Source organism: Impatiens glandulifera, chromosome 1, assembly GCF_907164915.1.
Source record: "Impatiens glandulifera chromosome 1, dImpGla2.1, whole genome shotgun sequence".
NCBI classification, from domain to species: domain Eukaryota; kingdom Viridiplantae; phylum Streptophyta; class Magnoliopsida; order Ericales; family Balsaminaceae; genus Impatiens; species Impatiens glandulifera.
In genome coordinates, this window is record NC_061862.1 from 53556067 (window position 1) to 53568995 (window position 12929).

General features: G+C 31.7%; 1 long non-coding RNA gene across 5 annotated transcripts; it reads right to left on the reverse strand.

Annotated features, from left to right (window-relative positions):
* Positions 1 to 654: 654 nt before the first annotated feature.
* Positions 655 to 4694, reverse strand: LOC124921702. Of its 5 annotated transcripts, none has more exons than XR_007097708.1 (12): positions 4466 to 4694; positions 3982 to 4112; positions 3495 to 3540; positions 3244 to 3395; positions 2753 to 2876; positions 2410 to 2572; positions 2170 to 2244; positions 1736 to 1801; positions 1549 to 1654; positions 1025 to 1093; positions 889 to 938; positions 656 to 794 (listed from the first exon to the last, which is right to left on the reverse strand). It is a non-coding gene; the product is annotated as an uncharacterized LOC124921702 (long non-coding RNA). The 5 variants fall into 5 exon arrangements; XR_007097705.1 differs by having other exon boundaries at positions 3495 to 3658; XR_007097707.1 differs by having other exon boundaries at positions 655 to 794; positions 1549 to 1651; positions 3495 to 4112.
* Between the last annotated feature and the right edge of the window lie 8235 nt (positions 4695 to 12929).

Sequence of the window (12929 nt, forward strand, 5' to 3'; positions counted from 1 at the left end):
TCGAACCTCGAGTCACTCCGGTCCCCCTATATAGTTGCGTGTCCTCTTAACACGTGCTAAGCAACGGACTAGGGATCTTCCCATGGGGTTACATGGTTAAAAGTGTTATAATCATTTCAAATACGACTTTTCATTACGACTTTTCATGCTTATAAAATGAAATATATGCCGGAATTACGACTTTTAATTCTTGATAATTGAAATATATGCAGTTAATTATCATATAAAATTATTTACACCTTAATGTAAAACCATTTTATAAAGCTATAATTCGATTTACTAACGTGCTTAAAAAATAAAAGATAATAAATAAAGTTGTTAAAATCATTTAGAATACACTACAACAAAAAACACTTTTGGCAACGCTTAAAAAGGCTTCTGCCAACCCTTAAAAGCGTCGCTAAAAATATTACCGACACTTATTCTTGCGTCGCCAGAAGCAGGGTGGGCGTAAGTTATAACGACGCTTAAATAAGCGTCGGTAACATTAATTTAAGCGTTGCTAAAAGTCTATTTCATTTTTCACCATTCTTTTTATTATAATATTAATTTTTTTTTACAATTTATCTGAATATTTATAAAATTAAATTAATAATCAAAAAAAATTAATTTATACTAATTATTGACATTTTTAATTATAACAAAATTAATATAAATTTTTACAACAAAACTATCTCATAAAATACAAATTATTTGAATTCTTCTAACAACTTCTCTACATGCATCTATCTACAACTTTCTAACTGGTTTTTAGTTAAATCAGATTGCTTGAAGTTGCAGTTAAGTTCAGAAAGCTGGAAAAACAAACAAAACATAATTAATAATAAAAAAATAAAAGATCTCCACAGTTGGTACCAAACTTTGAAAGAGATAGACAAGTCTTCCCACCTTCACATCAACGACCTCTGAAACAATTTTCTTTTGACCTGCAACCACATCTGTCAAACACAAATTTCATTAAACTTTTATACAAATAACAGCAAAATAGTCATTAAGTCATTTAAGATTCGTAAAAGCATTGAACCTTTTTCAGCCATTCCATTCTGTACTTTTGCAATCACATTCTCAACTTCATCATCTGACTTAAGCATAACTGTAAGAAAAAACATATTTGGCTTGACAAATAGGAAAACTTATTGTTTGATGACAAAGAAATCATAACAGTTATGTATCAATTGATGTATCATCCTCCTTAGTTGAGGAGTCAATCAAAGAGGCAGTCAATGAGTTAATCAATTCATTCTGAAAAGGAGGAATCTGCTTTGGCTCAACAACCACCTCTAAACACATAAAGAGAAAACTATTGACCACTTCTAAATAGCAAGTAGCATTACTCGGGTATTGAGAATCCAGTGACATCCAAAGAAATAAGTTTTTGAGGTTTTATATGATTAGGGAGTTCAAGTGGGAATCAACCTGAGACCATTGGTCTCCAAGATAACACCCATTGCCACTTGAGCTTCCCTAGAGGGTTCATAAGTATTTTAAATTTGGGGAAAGAATTTTTAGAGCCAATTCAACAAAACAGTGAAAAGAATTAAAAATAACCTGATTTTTATTACTCATAGCTCCAAAAAAATGAGTTAGTGAGACTCCTCAAGACAGTTATGAAAGGCAGCAAAACAGCTGGATCTTTAGAGGCTGGCTCACCCTGCTGTTAATGAAAAACAGTTATCAAGAGAAAAATATATAATGGACTTTGTAGCTACAAGAATTGAGGTATTAAATCTTTTACCTACAGCACCTCCAATAGTAGGTCTTCACATTCACCAGGTGAAGAAGATACAAATTCAACACAGGTCTACCAATCAGAGAATAATAATTTAGTTATATTTCCTACTTTGAAATACCATATAATAATAACCTACATAAATGCAAACAATAAATTCTATGCAACAACTTTTGTCAAGACTCTGCATGTTGAATATGATATTCATGGCGCCTTTTCAAAAGAATGCTAGCCAATATTTTAACATCTTTTACATGTAAGAGTTGTCCATCCACTCCTTTGACAAAAGAAAGGATGTTTAGCTGTAAAGTGAAGGGAGAGGCGGGGGAACACAAGTTTGTTAACAAAGATCTCAATTATAAAAAAAAATAGATGCTCAAGCACAACAGTAATACAAGTGTACAACAAGCAAAAGAAATTAAGAACCTTTGACAACTTACTAGTGCAAAAGAAGGAAGGTTAGAGCAAAGCCAACAATGAAATGCATGATCTGATTCTTTTTAGATTTTTCAAACCTGAAAAGAATGGGATGTGGTTACTAAATATTGTAGTAAAGTCATGCAACTCTCTATGGTATAGGCACAAAGTACCAAAAACTATAACGGAGAGGAAAAGATCATACAATGGCCTGGAATATGTATAAGATGAACAAAAAAAGTACTATAAAATCAGTTAAAGACCTTTCTCCAATTGTTTCTGGCAGTAGAAGATTATTGCGTGAGCAGCCCAGAACAGATGTAAAAAACGAGAAAAGCACATTTCTATCAGATAGTAACAATGCTTTAAATTCAACCATTAAGCTTAGCAGTTCTCCGAGAAAGTGACTCCATTTTCCACTTTTACCTGTCATAGTTTTAACAAAGAATGATGAATTATATAAGATACTGCAGCTCGCACATCCTGAAAGAAGATAATAATATGCATAAATTTGGATAAAAAGGAAAAGATTATATTCTTGTCATTAATACAAAATCATTTAATGTACACTTGGAATGAAAATCTTCAACCAAAAAGATGTATAACCTGAATATCACTAGACAGAAGAATAAGCAGCGAACCAGAAGTTGGACAAGTAAACTTTAATCTGATTGAGAACAAAGAAACAGGAAAGAGCGAAGGCTTTCCAGTTGGACAGTTAATGGAAAACCTGTCCCAAGAAAGATGAACCATAGATAAGAAAGCAAAGTTAGTGAATACACAAAACAGAATACAGAATAAGTAGCAGCAACCCTGATACTATGTATATAAGGAATTGGACAACTGTACTCTATGTTCTGCATATACTTCTCATACAAAATACAAGGAATGTAACTTAAACTTTAGCAAATAAAGCTTTTCTAAATATTGTGTCCCAAAATTATTTTTGCTGATAAATGAAAGCACAAAAGTATTTAGTAAAGGGTAATGATAAACAAGATAGAAAAGACAATAAATACTCAAAAGCATGAACAAAATAAACAATATCAAAAATGTCAAATTAGATGGCAATAAAAAGGGATGACATTAAAACAAACCTTCTTCAGTGAAAAATCTAGATAAAAATCTGCCTTGGGAATTCTTGAATTTTGTGACTATAAAGTTTAGATGTTTATGGAAAACATGTTTTGACTTAGATGAAGAGAAAAAGACAGAAATCCTGTGAACACAGCCAACCCTGCTCATCATCCTGAAATTCCATGTTTTGCAGTGATTATTAATTGTAAATAGATGTGGGTTGTTCCAAAGATGATGAGAACAGAAAATAAATAAACAAAAAACTACAAACCTTGTAGGAACCTGATGAAACCGTAGTAAAAAATTTCTCCAGCAACCTCCAGAACAAGGCAAGCAATATCTCAGCATTGAGTTGTCTCAAATTGGCACCAATATTGACTTGAAAAGTTGCTCCAAAAATATATTGCAGTATCCATTCATAATTATTATGCTTGTCTATTAATGGAAGTGTCAGAAGTTAAAAGAATAAAAAAAATGTAATAAGAGAAATAAAAAGTATCAAGGGCTTCCAGTATCATAATTCCATCTAAAAACATGATCTAAGCTTATAACTTCTTATCGGCCCAGAAGCATTCTAAAATCCAAATAATGGAGAAACTACATTGATTGGAAGAGACAAATGATGAACTTTATCTCTGTCAAATGAAGGAACTTCATAATATAACAAAATTAAGCCAGAACTTAACACCAAAAATCAGGTATGACAGAAAGGGAAAAAAACTAATTTGTAATTGAAAGGAAACAAAATAAAAAGATACCAATCTTCTGCTCCATGGATGAATCCAATAAGACCAAGAAAAATAATGTTTTCAACAAGCCACGGCATATGTTTTGCTGGATCCAATGAGACTGTTTCTGCAAACCTTCTTAGAGTATCCTTGTTCAATTTCTGTAACAAACCGAAGAGGAATTCGTTATGAACTCATAATAAACTCTCCAGAGATTCAGATCAAATAATATTATACAATTCAACTGTAGATATCATAAAGTTTGTGCCTAATATATACAACTTCAATGGTGGATTATCAATTCTAATGCTATTAAGCTACTAACAAGCAGAGTAAGCCATAAATGTGTCAATGGAATGATTAAATTATTCACAAATAACAATAGAGTTCAATTTCCGTAATAAACAGAAGAAGAAATCGTTATGAAATCATAATAAACTATCCAGAGATTCAGATCAAACATTATCATGCTTCAATTGAACTGTAGAGATAGAGAAACCAGGAATAAACTGACCTTCCAAAGTAGTAACGTGATAAAGTGGACCGTGAAGACTGCTGATGTCAGAGCGGCCGAAACCTTCAGCTTGACCGGCGAGAGCTCGGAGAGAAGAATCGACGTTCACATAAGGCAGAGATGGAGAATCCATTTTAGATTTAGCTTCTTCCATTCTTTGATCTTGGCCTTATGCTTATCGGTTAGGGTTTTAGCATCATTAAGGATAGCTCCCGTTATCGACTCTGTAACGAACTATTAGGATAGAAAATGACAAAAGGCTTGGAATTGGGCTTTTTTATATACCTATACAGAATAATTCTTAATTTTAAAAAATAAATAAGTTAATTTTTATTCTTAAATATATATAATGTTTAATTAATTTATTTTTAGTTTATATTATTTTTTATTTTACATTAATTAAATTTAAATAATAATTAAATAAAAAAAAATTAATAATATTATAAAAAATTAAAAAATATGTCATATAAAAAATAATAATAAAATTTTATGATTAATAAATTTTAAGTCAAATTTAATTTTAAAAATATTAAAATAGTGAAATAAAATATTTTTAAAGTTTAAAAATAAAACATAACAAATATTAAAATTTAGAATAGTTAAATTGTAAGGTTATTAAAAAAGTTTGTATATAAAGAAAAAATAAAGGTGGTTGTAGAGGTATAAAGGTTGGCAAAAGTTTATTTCTTTTAATTTTTACCCACGCTTAATATGCGTTGGCATATAAGCGTCATCGAAAGTCCTTTTTTGTTGTAGTGATACTTGATTTAATATTCAAATATGATTTTAAATGCTTGAAAATTTAAATATATGCATGAAATATAACTTTTAATGTTTTTGAAATAAAATATATATACAACAAATTGTCATGTAAAACTATTTACACATTCATGTAAACCATTTACACCTTCATGTAAAACCATTTACACATATTTGTAAATCTTTTTACACAACTTCATTTAAAGATTCTAACAATTTTTTATTTGTTTATTTCATTTGTGATATATTTTATTTAAAATGCTTGTTCTAATGTTCAAATACGACTTTAAATGCTGGTAAAATGAAATATATACAATAAATACGATTTTTAATGTTTTTAAAATGAAATATATATATACAACAAATTGTCATGTAAAACTATTTATTATAATGTAAAACCATGTAAAAAAATAAAAAATGATAATAAAAGTTGTTATAATCCATGTTCTCAAATCTTCAAAACACTAAATGAATGATAAATGGTCATTTACTATTCTTCAAACAAACAAAATACATTAGAGAATTTGCAAAACCATACACAAAAGACAGCAATGCAACTTTCTTCGTCTTCATCATAATCTCCTCATCTTTATGTTTAATGAGAATCTCCCTATACGAATGCACCTTCTCCGTTGCTTTTCGTAATGGCCTAATTCCCATTAAACTGCTTCTTTTGTTTGATTCACTACCATCATTCTTTCTTCGCTTGAAACCATCAAACTTGAATCATCTTCTTGTTGGGAAAAACGTATATTTTATTCCGTACTTGATTGAAAAACTTAGGAGCAAATAAAGCACAAGTAAAAGCGGAAATAAATAACACAATGCACACACGGAATTTTTACGTGGATAACCTCCTTAAAACAAGGAGTAAAAACCACGGGACTTTACGTCCAGTTCAAGCTTCACTAAAATCAGAGTTGGGAATACAATCAAGGTATAACAACCTTTAATACCGCAAAAAGATAAAAGGGCATACCCAAAAAGATACAGCTTTTTTTGGTCCCAAACAAGTCAAATAAAAACTTAAATTAGGAAGAACCTTTAAGCCCCAGAAAGAACTCCGTTTGAATCTCCGACGTGAGTTTGATGAACCTGCGTGACTGTAGGCGAAAGTCTGCTACAAGAATTTCTCTTCCTTCCTCTCTTTTAATTTTTTTTTTGACTTCTGCTTCTTAATGACGGCTGCCGCTCTTTTTATACTAGAGCAATTAGGTTATAACATAACCCTTTAAATATTATAATACCCTTAATGAATTAAAAGTGAACTTGAACTCCATTGGGCCTTTTTCATAGTTGGGAGCCCAAATTAAACCCAACAAACTCCCCCCTCACAACTATGGGAAAGATGTTGTCAACCCGGCGGTTGAACAACAAAACTTGAACTTGTTTAGTGGTAGTGCCTTAGTCATCATATCGGCGCCATTATCGTCTGTATGAACCTTTTCTAAAATCAACAACTTTTCATCTAACGCATCCCGTATCCAATGATACCTCACATCAATATGTTTAGATCTAGAATGAAATGTTGAATTTTTCGCTAGATGAATAGCGCTTTGACTATCGCAGAGAAGCACATACCTTTCTTGCACAATATCAAGTTCAAATAATAACTTCTTAACCCAAATCAGCTCCTTACAAGCTTCCGTAGCTGCAATAAGCTCAGCCTCCGCGGTTGACAATGCAACACACTTCTGTAGTCTCGATTGCCAAGAAATAGCTCCCCCTCCAAAATTAATTAAATAACCTGAAGTGGATTTTCTTGAATCAGCATCACCTGCCATATCGGAGTCGGTATAACCAACTAAATTTGGATTCTCATTTCCAAGGCAAAGTTTCATACTTGATGTGCCTCTAAGATATCTCAATATCCATTTCACCGCTTCCCAATGTTCTTTACCCGGATTTGAAAGAAACCTGCTGACAGTACCAACAGCATAAGCTAAATCTGGTCTCGTGCTAACCATAACATACATAAGACTACCAACAGCTGAACTATAGGGAACATTCTTCATATATTCCTTCTCATCATCATTTGAAGGACTATATTCGGAGCTCAATTTAAAATGAGCCGCTAAAGGTGTGCCGACACTTTTAGCATTCTCCATATTGAATCTTTGTAACACTTTCTCAATATATTTTCTTGAGACAACCATAACATTTTCATCTTTCTGTCACGACTGATTCTAATTCCAAGAATCTGCTTTGCTTGTCCAAGATCCTTCATTGCAAAGGATTTCCCTAGGTCTTGTTTCAACATATCAATTCTCGCAGCACTTTGACCAACAATAAGCATGTCATCAACATAAAGTAACAGAATAACAAAATCATAAAGAGAGAATTTTTGCACAAACACACAATGATCGGAAGTAGTCTTTTTATATCCGTGCTGCTTCATAAATAACTCAAACTTCTTGTACCATTGTCGTGGAGCTTGATTCAATCCATACAAACTCTTATTCAACTTGCAAACACAATTCTCTTTACCCTTGACCTCAAAACCATCAGGTTGATCCATATAAATCTCTTCCTCTAAATCACCGTGAAGAAAGGCCGTCTTCACGTCCATCTGTTCAACTTCCAAATCAAGACTAGCTGCCAAACTCAATATAGTTCTGATTGAAGTCATCTTAACAACAGGAGAGAAAATTTCGTCAAAGTCAATTTCCTTTCTTTGACTAAACCCTTTGACAACCAAACGAGCTTTGTATCGTGGAGCTGAAGTATGATCATCTTGCTTCAGTCTATATACCCACCTGTTCTTCAAAGCTTTCTTTCCTTTTGGTAATTCTACCAACTCAAAAGTATGATTATCATGTAGAGATTGCATCTCATCTTTCATAGCATCAACCCATTTATGCTTGGATTCACTATCCATAGCTTCTTCATATGACTCTGGCTCTCCCCCATCGGTCACTAAAACATATTCATTAATAGAATATTTCGTAGAAGGTTGTCTATCTCTTGTTGATCTTCTAGATGGAATTGTAGATAATTCCTCCTGCTCGTTACTAATATTCTCCACTTGAACGTCATGTTCATCTTGAGAATCATCCTGTTGCAACTGATTTTCTGTTGAATTAGGTGATTCAGATAATTGAACTGGATCTGAATCTATCCAATCACCTTTTTCCTTCAACTCACTATTTTTAGCTTTATCAATGTTTTCAATAGTCTCATCTTCATAAAAGATGACATCACGACTTCTGACAAGCTTCTTTGCAACTGGATCGTATAATCTGTAACCAAATTCATCTTGGCCATAACCCAAAAAAATGCATTCTCGACTTTTTACATCCAACTTTGATCTTTCATCCTTTGGAATATGAACAGAGCACCTGCATCCAAATACTCGTAAATGATCATACGAAATATTTTTACGAGTCCATACCTTATTTGGAACTTCACCGTCCAAAGCAACTGTAGGACTCAAATTAATAACATGTACTACAGTGAGTAATGTTTCACCCCAAAACGTTTGAGACAACTTTGCTTCTGAAAGCAAACATCTGATCCTCTCAACAATTATTCTGTTCATCCTTTCTGCAAGACCATTCAACTGAGGAGTCTTTGGAGGTGTTTTCTGATGTCTGATCCCTTGTTGTCTGCAATATGCATCAAATGGACCACAATATTCACCACCATTATCACTACGAATACACTTGATCTTCTTCCCGGTCTCTCTTTCAACAAGAGCATGGAACTCTTTGAACTTGTCTAAAACCTCGTCTTTAGACTTTAAAACATATACCCAAAGCTTCCTGGAATGATCATCAATAAATGTTACAAAATAAAGAGCACCACTAATAGTTCGTACCTTTAAAGGACCACAAACGTCTGAATGCACCAGCTCTAAGACTTTTGACTTTCTTGAAGGAAGATTATGCTTGAACGATACTCTAGTTTGTTTTCCAGCAACACAATGAGAACATTTCTCCAAATCGGTCTCACTCAAACCAGAAATAGCATTTTTCTTAACCAACAGATTCAATCCCTTTTCACTAATGTGACCTATCTGTGCCATAATTTAGAAGCATCTTTACTCCGTACAACATTCACACTATCCTTGCATATCGAAGTTTGCATCAAATATAAATTAGAATATTTCTCTCCTCGAGCTATAATCAAGTTACCTTTAGAAAGTTTCCATTTTCCAGAACCAAAACTACTCGTGAAACCATCATCATCAAGTTTTCCAGTTGATATCAAATTCAGCCTAATATCTGGAGCATGTCGAACATCCTTAAGTAGTAATTTTGACCCATTACCAGAATCCAAGCAAACGTCACCAATACCAATAACCTTACTTAAGCCGTCATTACCCATCTTCAATACTCCAAAATCACCTGAAGTATAAGACGTAAAATAGTCTTTCCTTGGCGTAACATGCAAGGAAGCTCCGGTGTCAAACACCCAACTCGACTCATTACATACAAGGTTAATTGTATTATCATCGTGGACAGTTACAAGATCATTTGAAGTCGCTATTGACACGCGATCTTCACCAGCATCTTTATTTTGATTAGATCCGCTCATTTCGCGTTTCAACTTAAAGCAGTCTTTCTTAATGTGCCCCCTTTTACCGCAATAATAACATTCAGTTGACTTGTACTTGGATTTGGACTTACTTCGACTCTTATGTCTCGCATTGTCTTTTCCACCCACGTTCATCTGTCTCCCCCTATTTTCAGTAACCAACACATTTGAATTTATCGAAGACCCTTGAGATTTTCTTCTTAATTCCTCATTCATGACGCCACCTTTGGCCATCTGTAGAGTTACTGCACCATTAGCAACAGAATTACAAAGAGAAACCTTAAACGTTTCCCACGAATCGGGTAGAGTAGTCAATAACCAAAGTCCTTGAACATCATCTTCAAACTTAATTCCCATGCCTGACATCTGATCAAGAACACCTTGAAACTCATTTAAATGATCAGCCATAGAAGCACTATCATTATATCTTAAATGAATCAATTTCTGAAGCAAGAATAATTTATTACTTCCAGTCTTTGAAGCATATAAATTTTCAAGTTTATTCCATAAAGATTGTGCATTTGTCTCATGTTGGATGTGGTTGTAAACATTCTCTTCAACAAACTGACGAATAAAACCACATACCTGTTCATGCTCAAAATTCCATTCCTCGTCAGATTTGGATGCAGGTTTCTCACTACCAAAAACGGGTAAGTGTAAAGCCTTAACAAATAACAAATCCTTCATCTTTCCTTTCCAAATTTGATAATTTGAACCATTGAGCAAAATCATCCTACTTGTGTTTATCTCCATAATTCAATCAAGTCATAAACAGCTAACCAAGCTCTGATACCACTTGTTGGGAAAAACGTATATTTTATTCCCTACTTGATTGAAAAACTTAGGAGCAAATAAAGCACAAGTAAAAGCGGAAATAAATAACACAATGCACACACGGAATTTTTACGTGGAAAACCTCCTTAAAACAAGGAGTAAAAACCACGGGACTTTACGTCCAGTTCAAGCTTCACTAAAATTAGAGTTGGGAATACAATCAAGGTATAACAACCTTTAATACCGCAAAAAGATAAAAGGGCATACCCAAAAAGATACAACTTTTTTTGGTCCCAAACAAGTCAAATAAAAACTTAAATTAGGAAGAACCTTTAAGCCCTAGAAAGAACTCTGTTTGAATCTCCGACGTGAGTTTGATGAACCTGCGTGACTGTAGGCGAAAGTCTGCTACAAGAATTTCTCTTCCTTCCTCTCTTTTAATTTTTTTTTTTTGACTTCTGCTTCTTAATGACGGCTGCCGCTCTTTTTATACTAGAGCAGTTAGGTTATAACATAACCCTTTAAATATTATAATACCCTTAATGAATTAAAAGTGAACTTGAACTCCATTGGGCCTTTTTCATAATTGGGAGTCCAAATAAAACCCAACACTTCTTCTATTTCTTCATACATTGGACAGTTGTTAACCATAGTAATACATTCTTCTTCATCATCATCTTCTTTTAAATCTTCTTCCTACTCTTTGGATTTAAACCTAGCAGATGATTGTCTTTTCAAGCAACGTCTTCCAAACCATAAAAATATGTAATAAGACTGAAATCATAGATGATAAGTTTATAAGAATAAAAAAAGACAAACTTTTTGTTTTTAAGTATCTTCATAATTGTTTTAGCAAGTAAAGAACACATAGATTTAGTTATTAATGAATTTATAATCAACAAAGAAAAGAAAGAAAAACAAATGCTTGGCAAAAAAAAGACTTAAATTGGCTCCTCCCTCTTAGTGGGGGCGCCCTACTAATTTGAGGCTTTTGATTCTCTCTTTTTTTTTTCACCACATTTATTCACTACTATGGTTGTTTCCTCTTTCACAGACTTTTATGTAAAAGAAACAGAGAATTTTAATGTTTGTTCATAGTGAAAATAGCAGATTAAAGATGTCTCCATTTTACATTACCTTAGAGTTGTTGGCTCTTTAATTCTATGATGATTGTCTATTTCTTCTTCTCTTAATTATAATCAAGAAATAGATTTAACCTTAATTTCCGGATTTGTGTTTAATCACAGTATTTTTGCAAGCAATCTCGTGATCTAACGTTTTCAGCTGCCAATCAATCAAAACAAAATGTATAATTATTATTATTCATTATGAAGAAGTTGATTGTTTACTTTCTTTATTTACCTTGTCCTTCCCTAGATTAAGCTCCCACAAAATCAATTAATCAAATTTTGTTCATCATCATCAATAACTTGTCATTTTACTTAAAATGAAATTTAAGAAACAAGTGGTCGCTAACATGATATTGTTGGTCAATGTTAGGTTTCAATTCTGCATTTAGGAAAAACAGTTCACTTAAACGTATGTATTTGTACAACTAGCTCACTTAGACGTATGTACTAATAAAAGGTCATTTAAACATACGTATTATCAAAAATTGGATCATTTAGCCTCTTTTAATAAACCACAGTTAATTTTATTTTTTAATTTATATATTTTTTAATTAAATATTAATATATTTTCTCAATCCTTCTTTTTCATTAATTAAACAAGTTAAATTTATTTCATTCTTAAATTTTTATTATTTGTATAGTTTTTTTTTCAAATTTTTTTTTCAGTTTTTATTTTCATAATTCTCAAATTCTCATTTTTGAATGAAATTTAATAATTTATTTATGAATTTTATGTTTTACTGTAATATTTTTTTCTAAGAAACATTGTTTTGTCTAATATTTTTTTCTTTTGTTTGTTGTTTGAGGAATGGGTTGATATTATTATCCAATTATTAATTATTAATTAATTTATTTTTGTGTTGAAGGATTTTTATTCTTGAAAGAATAAGTAATTATTATATCCAACCATTGAGGATAAATAATTTTAAAAAAATTAATAATCAATGTTAATATAAAAAAAAAACATAAAAAAGAAGAAGAAATTTAAAGTTAAAATAATTAATGATAAATGCTGATATATATAAAATAACAATAATAGATACTCATATAGAAATAATAAAAATTTATGAAAAAGATAAAAATAGATAGTTCATTCATTAATGAAAAAGAAGTAAAGAGAAAATATATTAATATTTAATTAATAAATATATAAATAAAAAAAATAAAAAATAATTATGATTTACTAAAAGAGGTTAAATGAGTCAATTTTTTGATAGTATGTATGTTTAAATGACATTTTATTAGTACATACGTCTAGGTGAGCT